This window comes from Salvelinus sp. IW2-2015, linkage group LG11 (assembly GCF_002910315.2).
Source record: "Salvelinus sp. IW2-2015 linkage group LG11, ASM291031v2, whole genome shotgun sequence".
In the NCBI taxonomy this organism is placed as follows: Eukaryota; Metazoa; Chordata; class Actinopteri; order Salmoniformes; family Salmonidae; genus Salvelinus; species Salvelinus sp. IW2-2015.
In genome coordinates, this window is record NC_036851.1 from 26627947 (window position 1) to 26649241 (window position 21295).

At 44.3% G+C, this 21295-nt stretch overlaps 2 pseudogenes; one reads left to right on the forward strand and one right to left on the reverse strand.

The window, feature by feature from the left end:
• Nucleotides 1–1959: 1959 nt before the first annotated feature.
• LOC111970592 (sodium-dependent neutral amino acid transporter SLC6A17-like) lies at nt 1960–11001 on the reverse strand (annotated as a pseudogene).
• Nucleotides 11002–11212: 211 nt separating this feature from the next.
• On the forward strand, nt 11213–14361 carry LOC111970070 (RNA-binding protein 15 pseudogene; annotated as a pseudogene).
• Nucleotides 14362–21295: the final 6934 nt, after the last annotated feature.

Sequence of the window (21295 nt, forward strand, 5' to 3'; positions counted from 1 at the left end):
ATAGAGGACTGATATGGAGAACTGCAAAGGTTAAAAGGATTCAAACCTGCCACAAATATATACAGTGCATTCGTAAAGTATTCAGAGCCCTTCACTTTTTCCACATTTTGTTACGTTACACCCTTATTCTAAAATGTATTGCATATTTTTTTTCTTCATCAATCAACACACAATACCCCATAATGACAAAGCAAAAACTGGTTTTTAGATATTTTGGCAAATGTATTAAAAATAAAACAGAAATACCACATTTACATAAGTATTCAGACTCTTTACTCAGTACTTTGTTGAAGCACTTTTGGCAGCGATTATAGCCTTGAGTCTTCTTGGGTATGACGCTACAAGCTTGACACACCTGTATTTGTGGAGTTTCTCCCATTCTTCTCTGCAGATTCTCTCAAGCTCTGTCAGGTTGGATGGGGAGCGTCGCTGCACAGCTATTTTCAGGTCTCTACAGAGATGTTCGCTCGGGTTCAAGTCTGGGCTCTGGCTGGGTCACTCAAGGACATTCAGAGACTTGTCCCGAAACCACTCTTGCGTTGTCTTGGCTGTGAGCTTAGGGTCATTGTCCTGTTGGAAGGTGAACCTTCACCCCAGCCTGAGGTTTTCATCAAGGATCTCTCTGTACTTTGTCCCGTTCATCTTTCCCTCGATCCTGACTAGTCTCCCAGTCCCTGCGGCTGAAAAACATTCCACAGCATGATGCTGCCACCACCTTGCTTCACCGTAGAGATGGTGCCAGGCTTCCTCCAGACGTGACCCTTGGCATTTAGGCTTCTGTCTGACCACTCTACCATAAAGGCCTGACTGGTGGAGTGCTGCAGAGATGGTTGTCCTTCTGGAAGGTTCTCCCATCTCCACAGAGGAACTCTGGAGCTCTGTCAGAGTGACCATCGGGTACTTGGTCACCTCCCTGCCCAAGGCCCTTCCCTGAGATTGCTCAGTTTGGCCGGGCAGCCAGCTCTAGGAAGAGTCTTGGTGGTTCCAAACTTCTTCAATTTAAGAATGATGGAGGCCACTGTGTTCTTGGGGACCTTCAATGCTGCGTACATTTTTTGGTACCCTTCCCCAGATCTGTGCCTCGACACAATCCTGTCTCGGAGCTCTACGGACAATTCCTTCGGCTTCATGGCTTGGTATTTTCTCTGACATGTACTGTCAACTGTGGGACCTTATATAGACAGGTGTGTGCCTTTCCAAATCATGTCCAATCAATTGAATTTACCACAGGTGGACTCCAATCAAGTTGTAGAAACATCTCAAGGATGATCAATCGGAACAGGATGCACCGGAGCTCAATTTTGAGTCTCATAGCAAAGGGTCTGAATAATTACATCTGTTTTTAATTTTTAATACATTTGCAAACATTTCTAAAAAACAGTTTTTGCTTTGTCATTATGGGGTATTGTGCATATATTGATGAGGACAATAATAAGTTACAGCCTTTGAATAAGGCTGTAACTTAAAATGTGGAAAAAGTCTGAATTCTTTCCGAATGCACTGTATAGATACTCACATTCAGTTTCACTTAATGCAAATGTAAATATGATTTTCTCTACATTCCCCTAAACTGTGTCTGCAATAAGCAAAGCAGAGCAGAATGGGAATACTGCTGCCTGGCCTCTAGACCAGAACATACTGCATGTCCAGCACTGAATACACTCCATTAGGTATAGATACACACCACTGTAATATCTCAGACACCTGACCATGTGGTTCCTTGTCAAAGCAGCCCCTGCTGCAGTAAACTCTAACATCTGGGTCTGTTGGAGAGGGGGAGAGGGGTGTCCTGTGACTAGGGTCACTCATAGCGTGAGGGTGGAGGTATTTTGGGCAGCGCTGCAGCTACCTCTGGTGGTGAGACTCTGTAGGGTTAAATGTGAGTTGGCCTGTAGGAGGGTGATCGTTAGGGGTTTAGGGGCAGGCTAGGGGCAGGAACATGAAGAGGATAGACAGTGATCATGAGTCGGACTCAGGGACAGTGGGGGTGACGGAGGTGGTGGGGCCGATGGTGTTCTGGCAGCCCGTACGGTAGCAGCTGTTGGCGGACAAGGAGTTGGGGTTCTCCAGGGGTTTGGTGCCTGGGGGGACTAGGTAGGCTTGGGACGGGGGCTTGGGCAAAGGTGTCTCTCTTGGGTTCTTGCCCAGGATGAAGTGCATCTCGTCCACCTCCTCCAGGTTGGAGATGTCCTTCATCATGCTCTTGCGATAGGAGACAGACAGCTTGTTGGAGCCGTCGGACATCAGGTTGAAATGGCGGGCGATGAAGACGATGGGGAGAGGAAGCATGGCCACCACAATGAGGGAGAAGCACATGGCCAATGCCCAGGGAGGGTAGCTCTGGAAACGCTCCTGAGCCTAAAGAGAGAGAAACAAAGTTACGAAGGGAAATAGAGTGAAAAATAAATACCCCTGGTGCTGACTGCAAACTCTGTAACAAGGCTAATACACAAAATGTCAAAAAGTGTCAATACAAAGTGTCTATATGAAACTTTGCACTGTTTGCCAACAGGTTGACTGACCAGTTCCTCCACCCATGCATTGTACCCTGGCGGGCTGATGGCCATCTCAATGACAGTAGCCATAATGAGAACGATGAGACAACAAGGGGAGACGTACTTCCACATGTAGAAATAGAAACCCAACATATCCTCCAGGTCCTGCATAAACCTGCATAAACCAACACACATTGCAATATCAGTGATGATCAGTGTGTTCACTTTTCAAAGCTACCTCTCACACTATGCGGCTCTCTGGGGAGACGCCATCCTGTACCTCTTGGTGCAGTAGATCCAGGCCACCGACACATTCTCTAGGATGACCACGACAGTGAGTGGCAGACCAGCGGAGTAGTCATCAAACATGGTGACAAAGTAGTTCCCAGAGCGCTGGACGAAGAGCAGGCCACAGAAAAAAGCTGTGATACAGCAGCACACTGAAAACAGATAAACAGATACAACTACACTTTATGGAACAACGCAGACTATGAAAAGACACACACACACGCGCACACACACACAGGCACACACACGCATACACACACGCTAACATGCGCTCTACGCACATGTACATTGTAATGTTATAGTATTGTTGTATTGTGGTATTATACACAGTGGTATAAAGTACTTACTGTAAGTAAAAATACATTAAAGTACTACTTAAGTCGTTTTTTGGGGTATCTGTACTTTACTTTACTATTTATACTTATTTTACTTCACTACACTCCTAAAGAAAATAACATACTTTTTACTCCATACATTTTCCCTGACACCTAAAAGTACTCGTTACATTTTGAATGCTTATCAAGAGAACATCCCTGGTCATCCCTACTGCCTCTGATCTGGTGGACTCACTAACACACATGTTTCCTTTGTAAATTATTTCTGAGTGTGGCCCTGGCTATCCGTAAATTTAAAAAACAAGAAAATGGTGCAGTCTGTCTTGCTTAATATAAGGAATTTGAAATGATTTACACTTTTACTTTTGATACTTAAGTATATTTGAGCAGTTACATTTACTTTTGATACTTAAGAATATTTTAAACCAAATACTTTTAGACTTTTACTCAAGTAGTATGCACTTTCACTTGAGTCATTTTCTATTAATTAAGGTATCTTTACTTTTACTGAAGTATGACAATTGGGTACTTTTCCCACCACTGATGATACATTTTGTATTGTAGATATGTAGTGGTCGTGTAGTGTTGTAATAATGTGTTGTATGATGTACTGTTTTATTATTTAATTGTTTAGTGTAACTGCCTTAATCTTGTTTGGATCCAAGGAAGGGTAGCTGCTGCCTTGGCAGGAACTAATGGGGATCCTTAATAAATACAAATACAGATACAGAGAAATAGACAGAGGGTATTGGAGCAAGTTGAGGCAGCTAAAAGCGTTAGTCTGAAAGTGTGCAGTGTCTGCAGCTTTTATAGAACTTCTTCCTCACAGATGAATTGGTAGTGGAGTTGAATAACCTTCACATTATGTAAAACTTTTTTGTCTCCTTGGATGACAAAGTCTTTACTGTATGTATGCAACATTGCTTTTATTGCTATTACTTTGTAATCAGCCCTGAAAGGACTACAACAATAGAACAAAAAACGAGTCATCCTTAAAAATCTCAGAATTTGTGAGTCTTATCTAGTTCCCCACTCTGTCTCGGTGAAAAGTGCTGAATTTGTGTATGAAACTATGATAGATGAGAATGGGAGAGCCACAGTTGTTTTTAGGGCTGACCTGTGAAGAGCTCTTTCTGGATCTTGTAGGTGTCGAGGACGGGCGTGGTGATGCCTGTCATGGTGCCGATCATACTGCCCAGGCCCAGGTTGATGAGCATGAAGAAGAACATGACGAACCAGAAGGGAGAGGCCGGGAAATGAGTCATGGCCTCTGAAGGCAATGAAGGCCAAGCCTGTACCCTGCACTGACTGCAGAGAGAGAGGGATGGATATAGAGAGAAAGAAAAGAGTGAAGGAGAGAGGGAGCAAAAGAGGACCAAGAGATTGTGATAGAGAGGGAGAGGGGACAGAAGAGACAAAAAGGAGTTTAATAAATACAGCATAAGGATGACTAGAAAAAGCCTAGTTGGTATGGTGTTGTGAAGATCATATTCAGACCCAGTTTGGATGATGTAGAGCTCACAGCCCAGACAAACAGACCCACTGCACCTTGTTGAGCTTATCCTCCAGGAAACAAGGGTCCAGGCCCAGCTCGGCGAAGCTGCCCTCCTTCACCGTCTTGATGACACCGTACATCTCAGTGTAGTCTACGGTGGACAGCTGGGAGAAGTTCACGTGTGGCGGAATGAGGTCATGACTCAGCACGTTAGAGTTCAGGTAGCCAATGATCTTCTCTGCATTTCTGAAGGGACCACAGCGAATCATGTTAGTGCACAAGATGAAACGTACTGCAGAAGTCCTGACTCTGATCACAGAGAGGGCATGATAATAAATGTATGGCGTGAGCAAAGAGTGGTGTCATTCTGGATTAGACATCTTACATTTTCTCCACTATCACTAGGGGAGAGTGGGGTAAGTTGAGCCATTTTTTACATTCAGCATCACTCCATCAAGGGAAATATAGTTTTCTTTCTAACAAAAATACCTACATATATTTTAGAATGTTGTGTATATTGTTTGGATGTGCCAATTCGTAGGTAAGTTCTCCGCATTTCAGGCTACTAAGCCCATGAAACTGGTCTGCGAGATTCTTGATATGTTTAGCAAGCTCAGACTCCATGTCATCAGATAAGACCTTGTGTGCCTCTGCTACTCTGTCACAGCCTCTCTTTTGCACAGGTACAGGTATCGTTTTTTCTGTTGTTGTCAATGTACCTCTTCAATGTCATTCAGTAAATTTTTTCATCCCTTGCTCCTGCTCGAATGGACTTCTTCCCTTCTCTCACTTCCTTGGCTGCTCTCTCAAGAACCTCAAGGGGGGCGATACCCCTGCCCTTTTTATGTCTGTATGCACAGGATATGAAGATGTCTTCTCTGTAACAATAAAATGCACTTGAGTTCATACGCAAGACACATTGCAAAAATACTATCAGTTTTATGCATAAAACTGACAAAATGAAATCATCGTTTGTATGGGGTATGGTAGCCATTGGCTCAACTTACCCCAAGGCAAACATTTTGACTATATTAACCCACACAGCTACAGGGATGCACTTTCATGCTAGGTTTAGGACCTCATATGGTAGCTTATAAAGCCCCCAACTGATGTATAAAACAATCTTAAAAATATATACTTTGGTTTAGATATAAGTTATTGTGTCATGATGCTTGTAACACAATACATTCATTTGACTTTGTGAAAACCAGTTTTCTGTTTTTTGGACCTAACTTGCATACCACTTTTCCCATGTGGTTTCTTCATTCAGACTCCATGAAATGATGACCTCTTCCTAAATATTTGGTCACATGATTCAGTTTCCTAGAAACAAGGGTGGCTCAACTTACCCCTTTGACTCAACTTACCCCACTCTCCCCTACTAGATGGCCGATAGGGCAGTTGATTTGAACTCACTCTATGTCACACTTCTCATTCATAAGGTTTGCCTTGAAGCCCAGCACGGCGAACACCACCAGAGTAGCCAGGATGGAGGTGACAAAGTTGATAAAGGAGACGAGCACTGCGTCAAAGTGGCAGTTGTTGTCTATCTTGTTGTAGCTGGAGAAGGCGATGACTCCACCGAAGCCCAGGCCAAGGGCAAAAAACACCTGTGTGGCTGCCTCCCTCCACACCTGGGGCTCCAGCATCTTCTCCAGCTTGAACACACAATAACACACTGATGGACTAGTTGGGGCCTGTAAGTAAGCATTTCACTGTAAGGTCTACCTACACCTGTTGTATTCGGCGCACGTGACAAATAAACTTTGATTTAATCTCTCTTTTGACTAACATATCAATACTGTTTCAAGGACAGCTTTTTTCCATCTACGTAACAATGCAAAAATCTGAAACTTTCTGTCCAAAAATTATGCAGAAAAATGTATCCATGTTTTTGTTACTTCTAGGTTAGACTACTGCAATGCTCTACTTTCCGTCTAAATAAACTTCAGTTAGTGCTAAATACGACTGCTAGAATCCTGACTAGAACCAAAAAATGTGATCATATTACTCCAGTGCTAGCCTCCCAACACTGGCTTCCTGTTAAGGCAAGGGCTGATTTCAAGGTTTTACTGCTAACCTACAAATCATTACATGGGCTTGCTCCTACCTACGTATCTTTCCCATTTGGTCCTGCCGTACATACCTACACGTACGCTACGGTCACAAGACGCAGGCCTCCTAATTGTCCCTAGAATTTCTTAGCAAACAGCTGGAGGCAGGGCTTTCTCCTATAGAGCTCCATTTTTATGGAATGGTCTGCCTACCCATATGAGAGACGCAGACTCGGTCTCAACCTTTAAGTCTTTACTGAAGACTCATCTCTTCAGTGGGTCATTTGATTGAGTGTAGTCTGGCACAGGAGTGTGAAGGTGAACGGAAAGGCTATGGAGCAACGAACCGCCCTTGCTGTCTCTGCCTGACCGGTTCCCCTCTCTCCACTGGGATTCTCTGCCTCTAACCCTATTACAGGGGCTGAGTCACTGGCTTACTGGTGCTCTTCCATGCCGTCCCTAGGAGGGGTGCGTCACTTGAGTAGGTTGAGTCACTGACGTGATCTTCCTGTCTGGGTTGGCGCCCCCCCTTGGGTTGTGCCGTGGCGGAGATCTTTGTGGGCTACACTCGGCCTTGTCTCAGGATGGTAAGTTGGTGGTTGAAGATATCCCTCTAGTGGTGATGGGGGCCTTGTGCTTTGGCAAAGTGGGTGGGGTTATATCCTGCCTGTTTGGCCCTGTCCGGGGGTATCATCGGATGGGGCCACAGTGTCTCCTGACCCCTCCTGTCTCAGCCTCCAGTGTTTATGCTGCAGTAGTTTATGTGTCGGGGGGCTAGGGTCAGTTTGTTATATCTGGAGTACTTCTCCTGTCTTATCCGATGTCCTGTGTGAATTTAAGTATGCTCTCTCTAATTCTCTCTTTCTCTCTTTCTTTCTTTCTCTCTCTCGGAGGACCTGAGCCCTAGGATCATGCCTCAGGACTACGTGGCATGATGACTCCTTGCTGTCCCCAGTCCACCTGGCCGTGCTGCTGCTCCAGTTTCAACTGTTCTGCATGCGGCTATGGAACACTGCCCTGTTCACCGGACCTGCTACCTGTCCCACACCTGCTGTTTTCAACTCTCTAGAGACAGCAGGAGCGGTAGAGATACTCTCAATGATCGGCTATGAAAAGCCAACTGACATTTACTCCTGAGGTGCTGACCTGTTGCACCCTCGACAACTACTGTGATTATTATTATTTGACTATGCTGGTCATTTATGAACATTTAAACATCTTGGCCATGTTCTGTTATAATCTCCACCCGGCACAGCCAGAAGAGGACTGGCCACCCCTCATAGCCTGGTTCCTCTCTTGGTTTCTTCCTAGATTTTGGCCTTTCTAGGGAGTTTTTCCTAGCCACCGTGCTGCTACACCTGCATTGCTTGCTGTTTGAGGTTTTAGGCTGGGTTTCTGTACAGCACTTTGATATATCAGCTGATGTAAGAAGGGCTATATATAAATCAATTCTATTAATTATGGACTACAAAGGGAAACACAGCCGCGAGCTGCCCAGTGACGCAAACCTACCAGACAAGCTAAATGCCTTTTATGCTCGCTTTGAGGCAAGCCACACTGAAGCATCCATGAGCGCACCAGCTGTTCCAGACGACTGTGTGACCATGCTCCCCGTAGCCGATGTGAGCAAGACCTTTAAACAGGTCAACATTCATAAAGCCACGGGGCCAGACGGATTACCAGGACGTGTACTCAAAACATTGCGTGGACCAACTGGCAAGTGTCTTCACTGACATTTTCAACCTCTCCCTGACCGAGTCTGTAATACATACATGTTTCAAACAGACCACCATAGTCCCTGTGCCCAAGAAAGCGACGGTAACCTGCCTAAATGATTATCGCCCCGTAGCACTCATGTCGGTAGCCATGAAGTGCTTTGAAAGGCTGGTCATGGCTCACATCAACACCATCATGCCGGAAACAATAGACCCACTCCAATTCGCATACTGCCCCAACAGATCCACAGATGACGCAATCTCAATTGCACTCCACACTGCCCTTTCCCACCTGAACAAAAGGAACACCTTTGTGATAATGCTGTTCATTGACTACAACTCAGCGTTCAACACCATAGTGCCCACAAAGCTCATCACTAAGCTAAGGACCCTGGGACTAAACACCTCCCTCTGAAACTGGATCCTGGACTTCCTGATGGGCCGCCAGCAGGTAGGCAACAACACCGATGCCACGCTGATCCGCAACACTGGGGTCACTCAGGAGTGCGTGCTTAGTCCCCTCCTGTACTCCCTGTTCACCAACAACTGTGTGGCCAAGCACGACTCCAACACCATCATTAAGTTTGCTGATGACACAATAGTGTCAGCCTGAACAGCCTGATCACCGACACTGATAAGACAGCCTATAGGGAGGAGTTCACAGACAACAACCTCTCCCTCAATGTGAGCAAGACAAAGGAGCTGATCATAGACTACAGGAAAAGTAGGGCCGAACAGGCCCCCATTAATATAGACGGGGCTGAAGTGGAGCGGGTCGAGAGTTACAAGTTCCTTGGTGTCCACATCACCAACGAACTATCATGGTCCAAACACACAGACAAATGTTAAGAGGGCACGACAACACCTTTTCTCCCTTAGGAGACTGAAAAGATTTGGCATGGGTTCCCAGAACCTCAAAAAGTTATACAGCTGCACCGTGAAGAGCACCCTGACCGGTTTCATCGCCGCCTGGTATGGCAACTGCTCAGAATCTGGCCGTAAGTCACTACAGAGGGTAGTGCGTACGGCCCAATACATCACTGGGGCCAAGTTTCCTGACATCCAGGACCTATATACTAGGTGTCAAAGACTCCAGTCGCCCAAGTCATAGACTGTTCTCTCTGCTACCGCACGGCAAGCGGTACCGGAGCGCCAAGTCTAGGACCAAAAGGCTCCTTAACAGCTTCTACCCTCAAGCCATAAGACTGCTGAACAATTTATGAAATAGCCATCCTGAATATTTATATTGACTCTACCCCCCGTTGTTTTTCCACTGCTGCTGCTCACTGTTTATTATCTATGCATAGGCACTTTATAAATTACCTCGACTAACCTGTACCCCCGCACATTGACTCGGTACCGGTACCCCCTGTATATAGCCTTGTTATTGTTATGTAATTTTCTTGTGTTACTTTATGAAATATATATTTTGCTTTAGTTTATTTAGTAAGTATTTTCTTAACTCTATTTCTTGAACTGCATTGTTGGTTAAGGGCTAGTAATTATTTCACGGTAAGGTCTACACTTGTTGTATTCGGCGCATGTGACAAAGAAAAATGTATTTGTTGCTCCTAGACAATAACAGCACTTACAGTTGACCGCGGCAGCTCTAGCAGGGCAAACATTCTATGAACTGACTTAGAAAGGTGGCATCCTATGACGGTGCCACGTTGAAAGTCATTGAGCTCTTCAGTAAGACCATTCTACTACCAATGTTTGTCTATGGAGATTGCATGGCTGTGTGCTCGATTTTATACACCTGTCAGCAACAGGTGTGGCTGAAATAGCCAAATCCACTAATTTGAAGGGTTGTCCATACTTATGAATATATATCGTGTAGAACTAACATGACAGAAAAGAGTGTATCATTGTTCCAAGAGTTTATGATGACCAAGATCCTACCTGTCCAGAGCAAAGACAGCTTCAATTAATTGTTAGTGTTTCCCATTTACCAGAACTCAAATCAGTTGTAAGTAAAGTACAAACCACATATTTGTTACCTATTAGCAAGGCTTTAAACCTAAAACGCTGGTCATGTTCTTCTTTTTTTATTTACTCTGACTTGATTTGATTTGTTTGTCTTTAGATGCTTATTTTTCTATAATCAGATGCTTATCAACTGTCTTTTTGGCCAACAGTAAGCATCTCTGATTTGGCTTTTGACAAGAGGAAAGCAAATTCATTGCAATCCATTCCGCCTGTCTTACAAAAGCCCTGTGCTCATTCATACATAAAGGCATCACTGTCTCCATCACAGGAGACATCTATGCTTTAAGGCATATTCTTGATTATTTTTTAGCAATTAAGTATTAGTCAATGTATGTTTGCCTTGGTATACTCAAGAAATTACAAGGAGGCCTACCCTCAGGTGCCATAGCACTGTATCAGAGGAACCACTCTGCCCCCTAGTGGTTATTGTGCCCCTCACATCCACCTGTTATTCATAGCAAAATGAGTAGTACTGCATTTGTATCTGTGTGCTTTGACTTACAAATCACATGTGTATTTGACTAGTGAATGAAAGGGGGTAGATACTGTATCTCCAAAGGCCTGTAAGATAGCTGCGCTGCCCTGCCTACCTATCTTATCCTCCTTGTTCAGCTGCTGTGATTGAGGCATCTGTCGCTGTAATTAGGGCAGATGACACCGTTTTGAATGGGTTTCCTCTTTTCCACCCGCTGCTCATCGTCACTCTATGTCTCGCTAACTGGCAGAGTGCCAGTCTCTGGTGACCCATTTTGTGTAGAGTGACATGTGTGGAACCAATCCTTTTTCTCTACGCAAGCCGCATTCCACCAATCACCACAGCTGGGCGGGACTTCCAATGCAGCCCTTCAACATGGCGCCTACGAGGAAGTGAGCCTCATTTAAAACAAATGTTTATAATTAGTGACAAGTACAGTGAGTAGTAAGTTTAAAATATATCATTTTCAAGACGGTAACTGCAAAATGAAAGGCAAAGATAGGTCGCCCGTGAAAAAGCGCTCGCGTATTCTGGAAGATATCCGAGAACGGGGAGGAAGTCACCCAACAAGTAACGTTAAGAAAATGGGATCTCTCTCTGCAGGTAACAACAACGGGAATGGTTCTGTCAAAAGTGGTGTTTCGGTAAGACGGAGTTTACCATCTGAAAAGAGAGACAGTCGAGATGTATACTGCCATGTGTCCAGTCGAACTGAGAGTAACCACGGATATGCTAACACAACTGGTTCGAGTAGCAAGTTACACATTAGCCTTGCTCTGGACCCTACCACAAGGAGCAATTCTCGCGGGGAACTGCGGCCTCTTCCGAGCAACGAAAGTGAGTACAAGACTCTAAAAATTGGCGAACTGGGTTCTCAGTTAAGCGACGAAGAAATTGAAGATGGATTATTTCACGAATTTAAGAAATTTGGGGACGTGAGTGTCAAAATAAGCCGAGTTAACGACGAAAGGGTGGCATTTGTGGATTTCAGAAGGCCGGAAAACGCCAAGGCGGCCAAGCACGCACGCGGCAAGTTGGTGCTCTATGATCGCCCTCTAAAGATTGAGGCGGTGTGCACGAACCGGCGTAGGAGCCGCTCACCCATCGAAAAAGATCCATATGTGGGAGTCGCAGGGCACAGACATTTGCATGTCCAAAGATCAATTTCACCAACGGGGCTAGGATATAGAGACTTCAGACTGCAGCAGTTAGCCCTGGGTCGTCTCCCCCCTCCTCCCTCCCCCCCACCCCTCTCTAGAGAACTGGAAAGAGAGATGGAATTTTCGATCTATGAAGCCAGGGCCCGGCCACCCTTCATCCCTGACTGTGCAGCTTTCCACGAGGAGGACCTCTTATCACCTGAAAATGATCAGCGGGCCAACAGGACGTTGTTTCTTGGCAATCTCAACATCTCAGTGAAAGAGAATGACTTGAGAAGGGCGTTTAACAGGTTTGGGGTGATCACAGAGGTGGACATCAAGCGGACATCCGCTCGCGGACAGAACTGCACTTATGGATTTCTAAAGTTTGAGAACCTGGACATGGCTCACCGTGCTAAGATCACCATGTCAGGCAAAGTGGTGTGTCACAACCCTATCAAAATTGGCTATGGCAAAGCGACCCCCACATCCAGGCTGTGGGTGGGGGGTCTTGGACACTGGGTCCCCCTTGCTGCCCTGGCCAGGGAGTTTGACCGCTTTGGCACCATCAGGACTATAGACTACAGGAAGGGGGACATGTGGGCCTACATCCAGTATGAAAGCCTGGATGCTTCCCAGGCCGCCTGCTCCCACATGCATGGCTTCCCTCTGGGTGGTCCTGAGAGGAGACTTAGGGTGGACTTTGCCGACACAGAGCTCCGCTACCAGCAACATTACCTGCAGCCTCACTTTGACCTAGTGGCAGACTCCTTTGTCCACCGGCCAACCCCCGAGGCCATCAGGGTCAGAGAGAGGAGTCCTCCACCCCCACACTGCTTCAGAGAAAGGGAACTGTACACTGCTGACTGGGCTGGCCTAGCGGTCCGAGAGCGGGTGAGAGGGGCAGCCTTTGAGCCCTCGGAGCACCTAGAAAGGCGTTCACGGGAACCCTGGTCTCTGGAGCGGGAGCTGCAGAGCCGAGACCAGGTCCGAAAACGACGCCTCTTGGAGGACGGGCGTCGCCCTGACCGCTCACCGGACAGCAGCAAACATGTGCGTCGTCGCCACGGCACCTCTATGGAGCGGAGCCCTGGTGGCAGCTGCCAGGACGGGGTGCGCTACAGCCCTCCACACTCTGACAGACCCTCCCCCGGCGGAGAGCAGCGGAGCAGCCTGGACCATGGCCCTGGGGACAAGAGACTGCGGACGCTCAGCCCAGCAGAGCCAGAACAGGACCGCAAATGCAAAGCCAGTGACTCCTGTAAGAGACCTGTAAAGAGGGAGGACCGCTCTGACCACCTCTCCTCCTCCAGGTCTAGCCTGCAGTCCGAGCAGGGGGCCGGGGGGCAGAAGCTGTGCCAGGCCTGGCAGGGTGTGCTCCTGCTGAAGAACAGCAGCTTCCCCACCTCCATGCATCTGCTGGAGGGGGACCTAGCTGTGGCAGCCGGACTACTGGTGGAGGGTTCCACTGGTAGCCAGGTGTCCCAGCTGAAGATCACCCAACGCCTGCGTCTGGACCAGCCCAAGCTGGACGAGGTGTCCCGTCGCATCAAAACTGCTGGCCCCAGCGGCTACTCTATCCTTCTAGCTGTGCCAGGGAGCTCCGAGGAGGGTCTTCAGGACGTGGGGAGCTCCACCGAGAGGCCTCTGAAGAACCTGGTCTCCTACCTGAAGCAGAAGCAAGCGGCCGGCGTCATCAGTCTGCCCGTGGGCGGCAGCCGTGACAAGGATGGCGCAGGAGTTCTTCACGCTTTCCCCCCCTGTGATTTTTCACAGCATTTCTTGGATGCCTCAGCTAAAGCCCTTGCCAAAACCGAAGAAGACTACCTGGTTATGGTCATTGTCAGAGGAGCGTCATAAAATGAGAAAAAAATTGAAAATCATTAATGTCTTGTGTGATGTATTGGTAGAACTATGGCACATACACACCCACACTGTGTTACATGATTTAGCTGTCTTTCTGTCTTGCAACAAGTAGAACTTCTTGGCAGAAAACAATGCTATACTGAGAGTAATTTGGTAATCAACAATAACAAGCCTTTCATATATTTGAAGTTGTCAGCTCAGCATGCATTAACCTATAGCTTGCGTTACATTCTGTTGGTGGTTTACTTTTAATGGGAATGATTTAAATGTCAAGAAGTGGATACATTTAATTGAAATGGTTAAGTCAAAGTAGATTCACCTTTTCTATTTGCTCAACTAAGCTATTTAAATCATCTGAATCTGTAGAGTAAATTATGTGTTTTTGTAAATCACAACTAGGCCTACATTGATTGCTTTTAATATGGAAAAAATCTGACTTCCATTGTATTTGCTTTGTGAAGTCTTGTTTGCTATTCATTGCAGTAGAACATAAAAGGATATAAAGATTAATCTGAGATCTGAAAAAACTAAGTGTATTTCAGTCATCTCCTCTCAGTTGAATTTCTTACATTTACTCAAAACTGGTTATAAATCAACCATGCCATGATTTAGGAGCCATGTGAGGGTACTTATATAGCTTTAAGACAATACAATTTATCTTTTATACAGGTAAATTGTCTGATTTTGAAAGGTATGTCAATGCATTGCCAATTTTACTTTGTAAATTATTGAAGTCTGCTTTTGTACATCAATAAGAGTATACCTGTCTCTCTTGTCAAGCAACTGTTTAAAAGGGCATGAAAGGTTTTGAAATTCAGTTATTTACATCAAAGCTTACCTGGAATATCCTCAAATTGAAAATGTATGTTTGATGTCTTACTTATTGATATGTATAATTGGGACAATTTTACAATTTATAATCGTAAAGCGCTAACATTTTCACCTGCTGTTGTCAGTGTATCTTGGCTTGGCACCAATAGCACCCACAGTTTAAATCTGAATTTTCAATGTTGGAAACAATATGTTGTATGAAACATTTCAAGATAATCTAGAATATCAGAGTTATCGATGTGTTACAATGTGTTGCATTGCCCTGCTGGCGTTAGAATATTGGTTAAAAAAAACAATAGTAAATGGTAAAAAATAACTTTTTGGGCTATATTAGCATAAATCCAGAATGGTTTTGATTGTCTACAAGTCTATGCTCTTTGGTTTCATCTAATAGAGGTGATGCCACATAAATTCCATAGAGGGTATTATTTTTGAGTAAACAAGAAATGCCACCATTTCCCTGTGCCACTGAGGTCATTGAGGTCCGGAGGTTCTCCTGGTTTGCATTATGAGTTATTTCTAACAATCTGCCCCACAGTTAAATGGTTGAGTCAAGTTTAGGTTTTCTTTCACTCAAAAAGATAGAAATCAAGCATACAAACCAAATGACAATGGCCCTTCATGGCAGTAATGTGTCCCTTGATGACTTCCCCTTTTGGTTCTGAGAGAACTGTCAAGATAAGAAGTGAAACCATTAGAAACTTTTCTGGCTTTCCAGAGAGCTATGTGGAGCCATTTCTAATACAGTCCTATCAGTTTCACAAAAGTGAGTCAACAAGGACCGAAGGAAAGGAGTTTATCTAAATGGAATTTATCCAATGTGTTAAATCAGTTATGTCAAAGTTATGACTCATGATTGAAAAAGGATACCTTCCTTTTTGCTCTCAAGGACAAAGAGTATGTGTGTGTGTATATATAGATTTTAACACTGAGTTTAGCTTAACGATATACTTTTTCAAATTCTGTTTTAGAGTTAAACTAAAGATAAGGCTGTTGACTGGCATTAGGCCTAATATGTATAAACATTTCTCAATACTACAGTTAAAGTTAATTTAGATAATTAGTGATCTTCAATTTGGCTTTTGCAATCATTGCCAACTTTATACTTGGGGAACTCAGTAGTGCTGTTGATGCCAGAGCCATTTGCTTTTTCTTAGGAATCGAAGTGTATTGACCCCCCCCCCCCCCCAAMTTTTTTTTTATGTATTTTTAKTTACATTTCTTGTATAAAATGATTACTGTATGTATGCTATGAACACTTCAGATTTGAGCAAAGGATACCAGCATGGATAACACCACCGTACTACCATTGGACACTGGGAAACACCATATGCAAAAATACCCCAGAATGCACAGGGGCAAGGGTCCTTTGCACAGTGTCCCTTTATGCATTTTGCTGAATTGACTGCTCTTAAGTTGTGCTAATGCTTTGTGATGCCAGTTCCCGTGTTTTAAATGGAAAATTTGCTTGATGCTGTGTACACCTGATTTCTGGAGAAAAAAATGGAAACCACCATTGCACGTACGCCTAAAACACAAAGTGCAGCTTGCATTTTATAGGTTTTGTTTCGGTATCAATAAATTTTGTTTTTCGTGGGGAAACAAATATTTCTGCCCTGGAAGACAACTTTTTTAAAACCTTTTCCATTGTGTTGCGACGGAATTGTCTTTTGCACTTAAAACACGTAAAGGCCCCGTCTGTTTGAAAAATGGGAGCACCTTTTCAGACCATAGAGGAAAGAAAGTGAGAGCAAGGCAACACACTTCTCAAATCTTTGTGTTGACTTTGCTCACCATTGTTGACCCCCTCCTTTTCAAAGAGTTGCTGATGTTCCATTTGTTAATGCCTAAATTAGGCCCTCCCTTTTACCTGGCCACCATTTCTGTGCCTTTGCTGAGGCTTCCCTAGTGTTCCCTTGGAAGAGGGGAGTGAGGGCCTACTCCTGTGTCATCTCTGGTTCTCGTAGCTGGAGGGGCAGGAGCTGTTCTCTAGTGAGCTGTTACAACGGAGGCTGGAGAGAGGCTCACCTCTCCTGGCTGCTGCTCTGATGGCGGGGCTGTTATCACTTTGGGCCACTCTGATCCAGTTGCCCCGGGTGTTCCTCTGCACACCACACCTCTGCTGTGTCACTGGGGCCGTCGACCACACAGCTGGGGTGCCTGTCCTGTCAACTCTACTGACCACAACAAACATGCAGAGCTAATAGAGTAATGCCTCAACATCCGTTCCAGCCTAACAAGGATCCATGGTTTGCTCTCCCTGCCTTGAAGCCTGCGGGAAGAAGATTTTACTATTTTAGGCCAAGGTTACATTGGTACTTCACCCTGTGAGGGAGTGACACGACTGAACCTCAGATCTCGTCACCCAGTCTTTCCACAAACTCCATGTGCCACTCCCAGTATAAGGAACCAACCACCCATTTGGTCTGTGCAGGGAGCCTTGATTTGATTTACTTGTAAAATGTATTGTTAGTGAATATGAAATTAAAATGAAGAGACCGTCATTGTGCTACAATCAGGGATCAAGAATCCATAGTAAGCCCTTCCCAGTTAACACTCACCTCAGTGCCAGGATGCCAGGCCTGACCAGCATAGCTGCTGATTTGATATGTAAACTTTGGTAGGAAATGCAAATCCTGCCTTGCAAAAGACCCACTGTGTGCCACATCCTGGATGCCAACACAAGGCTTCTCAGAGGATTGAAGCTTTGCCTGTCTGACATGAGTGGGCAACAGACGCCTGTCCCTGCTCAGGTAAAGTTTGCTGCCGGCCTGAACAACATACTTGGGTACGTATAAACAAAGAACAGTGTGATCCCTTATTATGAACACCTGAATATCACTCTGCATACTTGTATATGTTCTATATGAGGCTGTTCATCAATGATTGATACCTGGTTGATCATTTTAATACTATATATATATATATATACACTACCAGTCAAAAGGTTGGACACACCTCATTCAAGGGTTTTTATTTTTACTATTTTCTACATTGTAGAATAATAATTAAGACCTCACAAATATGAAATATCATATGTAGTAACCAAAAAAGTGTTAAATCAAAATATATTTTATATTTTTCAAAGTAGCCACCCTGACAGTGTCACCAGCAAAGCACCATCACACCTCCTCCATGCTTCACAGTGGGAACCACACATGCGGAGATCATCCGTCCACCTACTCTGCGTCTCACAAGACACTGCTGTTGGAACCAAAAATCTCACATTTCCACCGGTTTAATGTCCATTGTTCGTGTTTCTTGGCCCAAGCAAGTCTCTTCTTATTATTAGTGTCCTTTAGTAGTGGTTTCTTTGCAGCAATTCGACCATGAAGGCTTGATTTCACACAGTCCCCTCTGAACAGTTGTTGTTGAGATGTGTCTGTTCCTTGAACTCTGTGAAGCATTTATTTGGGCTGCAATCTGAGGTGCAGTTAACTCTAATGAACTTATCCTCTGCAGCAGCGGTAACTCTGGGTCTTCCTTTCCTGTGGCCGTCCTCATGAGAGCCAGTTTCATCATAGCGCTTGATGGTTTTTGCGACTGCACTTGAAGAAACTTTCAAAGTTCTTGAAATGTTTCGTATTGACTGACCTTCATGTCTTGAAGTAATGATGGACTGTCGTTTCTCTTTGGTTATTTGAGCTGTTCTTGCCATAATATAGACTTGGTCTTTTACCAAATAGGGCTATCTTCTGTATACCACACCTACCTTGTCACAACACAAATGATTGGCTCAAACACATTAAGAAGGAAAGAAATTCCACAAGTTAACTTTTAACAAGGCACACATGTTAATTGAAATGCATTCCAGGTGACTACCTCATGAAGCTGGTTGAGAGAATGCCAAGAGTGTGCAAAGCTGTCATCAATGCAAAGGGTGGCTACTTTGAAGAATCTCAAATATAAAAAGTTAAACACTTTTTTGGTTACTACATGATTCCATATGTGTTATTTCATAATTTTGATGTCTTCTTTATTATTCTACAATGTAGAAAATATTAAAATAAAGAACAACCCTGGAATGAGAAGGTGTGTCCAAACTTTTGACTGGTACTGTATATCTATACATACAGTGCATTTGGAAAGTATTCAGACCCTTTGACTTTTCCTACATTTTGTTACGTTACAGCCTTATTCTAAAATTGTTTTATTTATTCCCTCATCAGTCTACACATCTATACCCCATAAGGACAAAGCAAAAACAGGTTTCTAGAAATGTTTTACATTTTATAATAAAATTGAAATTTCACATTTACGTAAGTATTCAGACCCTTTACTCAGTACTTTGTTGAAGCACCTTTGGCAGTGATTACAGCTCGAGTCTTCTTAGGTATGAAGCTACAAGCTTGACACACCTGTATTTGTTGGGAGTTTCTTCCATTCTTCTTTGCAGATCCTCTCAAGCTTTGTCAGCTTGGATGGGGAGCGTTGCTGCACAGCTATTTTCAAGTCTCTCCAGAGATGTTCAATTGGGTTCAAGTCCAGGCTCTAGCTGGGCCACTCAAGGACATTCAAAGACTTGTCCCGAAACCACTCCTGCGTTGTCTTGGCTGTGTGCTTAGGGTTGTTGTCCTGTTGTAATGTGAACCTTCACCCCAGTCGGAAGTCCTGAGCGCTCTGTAGCAGGTTTTCATCAAGTATCTCTCTGTACTTTGATCCGTTCATCTTTCCCTCGACCCTGACTAGTTTCCCCGTCCCTGCCGCTGAAAAACATCCCCACAGCATGATGCTGCCAACACCATGCTTCACCGTAGGGATGGCACCAGGTTTCCTCCAAACATGACAATTGGCATTCAGGCCAAAGAGTTCAACCTTGGTTTTATCAGACCAGATAATCTTGTTTCTCATGGTCTGAGAGTCCTTCAGGTGTCTTTTGCAAACTCCAAGTAAGCTGTCATGTGCCAATTACTGAGGAATGGCTTCCGTCTGGCCACTCTACCATAAAGGCCCAATTGGTGGAGTGCTGCAGAGATGGTTGTCCTTCTGGATGGTTCTCCCATCTCCACAGAGGAACTCTGGAGCTCTGTCAGTGACCATCGGGTTTTTAGTCACCTCTAATCAAGGCCCCTCTCCCCCAATTGTTCAGTTTGGCCATGAGGACAGCTCTAGGAAGGGTCTTGGTGGTTCCAAACTTCTTCCATTGAAGAATGATGGAAGCCACTGTGGTGTTCTTGGACCTCCAATGCGGCAGAATTTTTTGGGGTACCCTTCCCCAGATCTGTACCTTGACACAATCCTGTCTCGGAGCTCTACGGACAATTCCTTCGACCTCATGCTTGGTTTTTGCTCTGACATGCACTGTCAACTGTGGGACCTTATATAGACAGGTGTGTGCCTTTCCAAATCATGTCGAATCAAGTTGTAGAAACATCTCAAGAATGAACAATGGAAACAGCATGCACCTGACCACCAATTTCGAGTCTCATAGCGAAGGGTCTGAAAGCTTATGCAAATAAGGTATTTTTTAAATATATATTTATATACACACTACCGTTCAAAAGTTTGGGGTCTCTTAGAAATGTCCTTGTTTTTGAAAGAAAAACCAAAAATGTTGTCCATTAAAATAACATCAAATTGATCAGAAATACAGTGTAGACATTGTTGATGTTGTAAATGACTATTGTAGCTGGAAACGGCAGATTTTTAATGGAATATCTACGTAGGCGTACAGAGTCCCATTATCAGCAACCATCACTCCTGTGTTTCAATGGCACATTGGGTTAGCTAATCCAAGTTGATTATTTTAAAAGGCTAATTGATCATTAGAAAACCCTTTTGCAATTATGTTAGCACAGCTGAAAACGGTTTTGATTAAAGAAGCAATACAACTGGCCTTTAGACTAGTTGAGTATCTGGAGCATCAGCATTTGTGGGCTCGATTACAGGCTCAAAATGGCCAGAAACAAAGAACTTTCTTCTGAAACTCGTCAGTCTATTCTTGTTCTGAGAAATGAAGGCTATTCCATGCGAGAAATTGCCAAGAAACTGAAGGCCAGCATCCCAAAGTCGCCTCTTCACTGTTGACGTTGAGACTGGTGTTTTGTGGGTACTATTTAATGAAGCTGCCAGTTGAGGACTTGTGAGGAGTCTGTTTCTCAACTAGACACTAATGTACTTGTCCACTTGCTCAGCTATGCACCGGGGCCTCCCACTCCTCTTTCTATTCTGGTTAGAGCCAGTTTGCGCTGTTCTGTGAAGGGATCGTTGTACCAGATCTTCAGTTTCTTGGCAATTTCTCGCATGAAATAGCCTTCATTTCTCAGAACAAGAATAGACTGACGAATGCTGATGCTCAACTAGTCTAAAGAAGACCAGTTTTATTGCTTCTTTAAACAGCACAACAGTTTTCAGCTGTGCTAACATAAATGCAAAAAGGGTTTTCTAATGATCAAAAGTCTTTTAAAATGATTAATTTGGATTAGCTAACACAACGTGCCATTGGAACACAGGAGTGATGGTTGTTGATAATGGGCCTCTGTACGCCTATGTATATATTCCATAAAAAATCTGCAATTATCAGCTACAATAGTCATTTACAACATTAACAATGTCTACACTGTATTTCTGATCAAGTTGATGTTATTTTAATGGACAAAAATTAGCTTTTCTT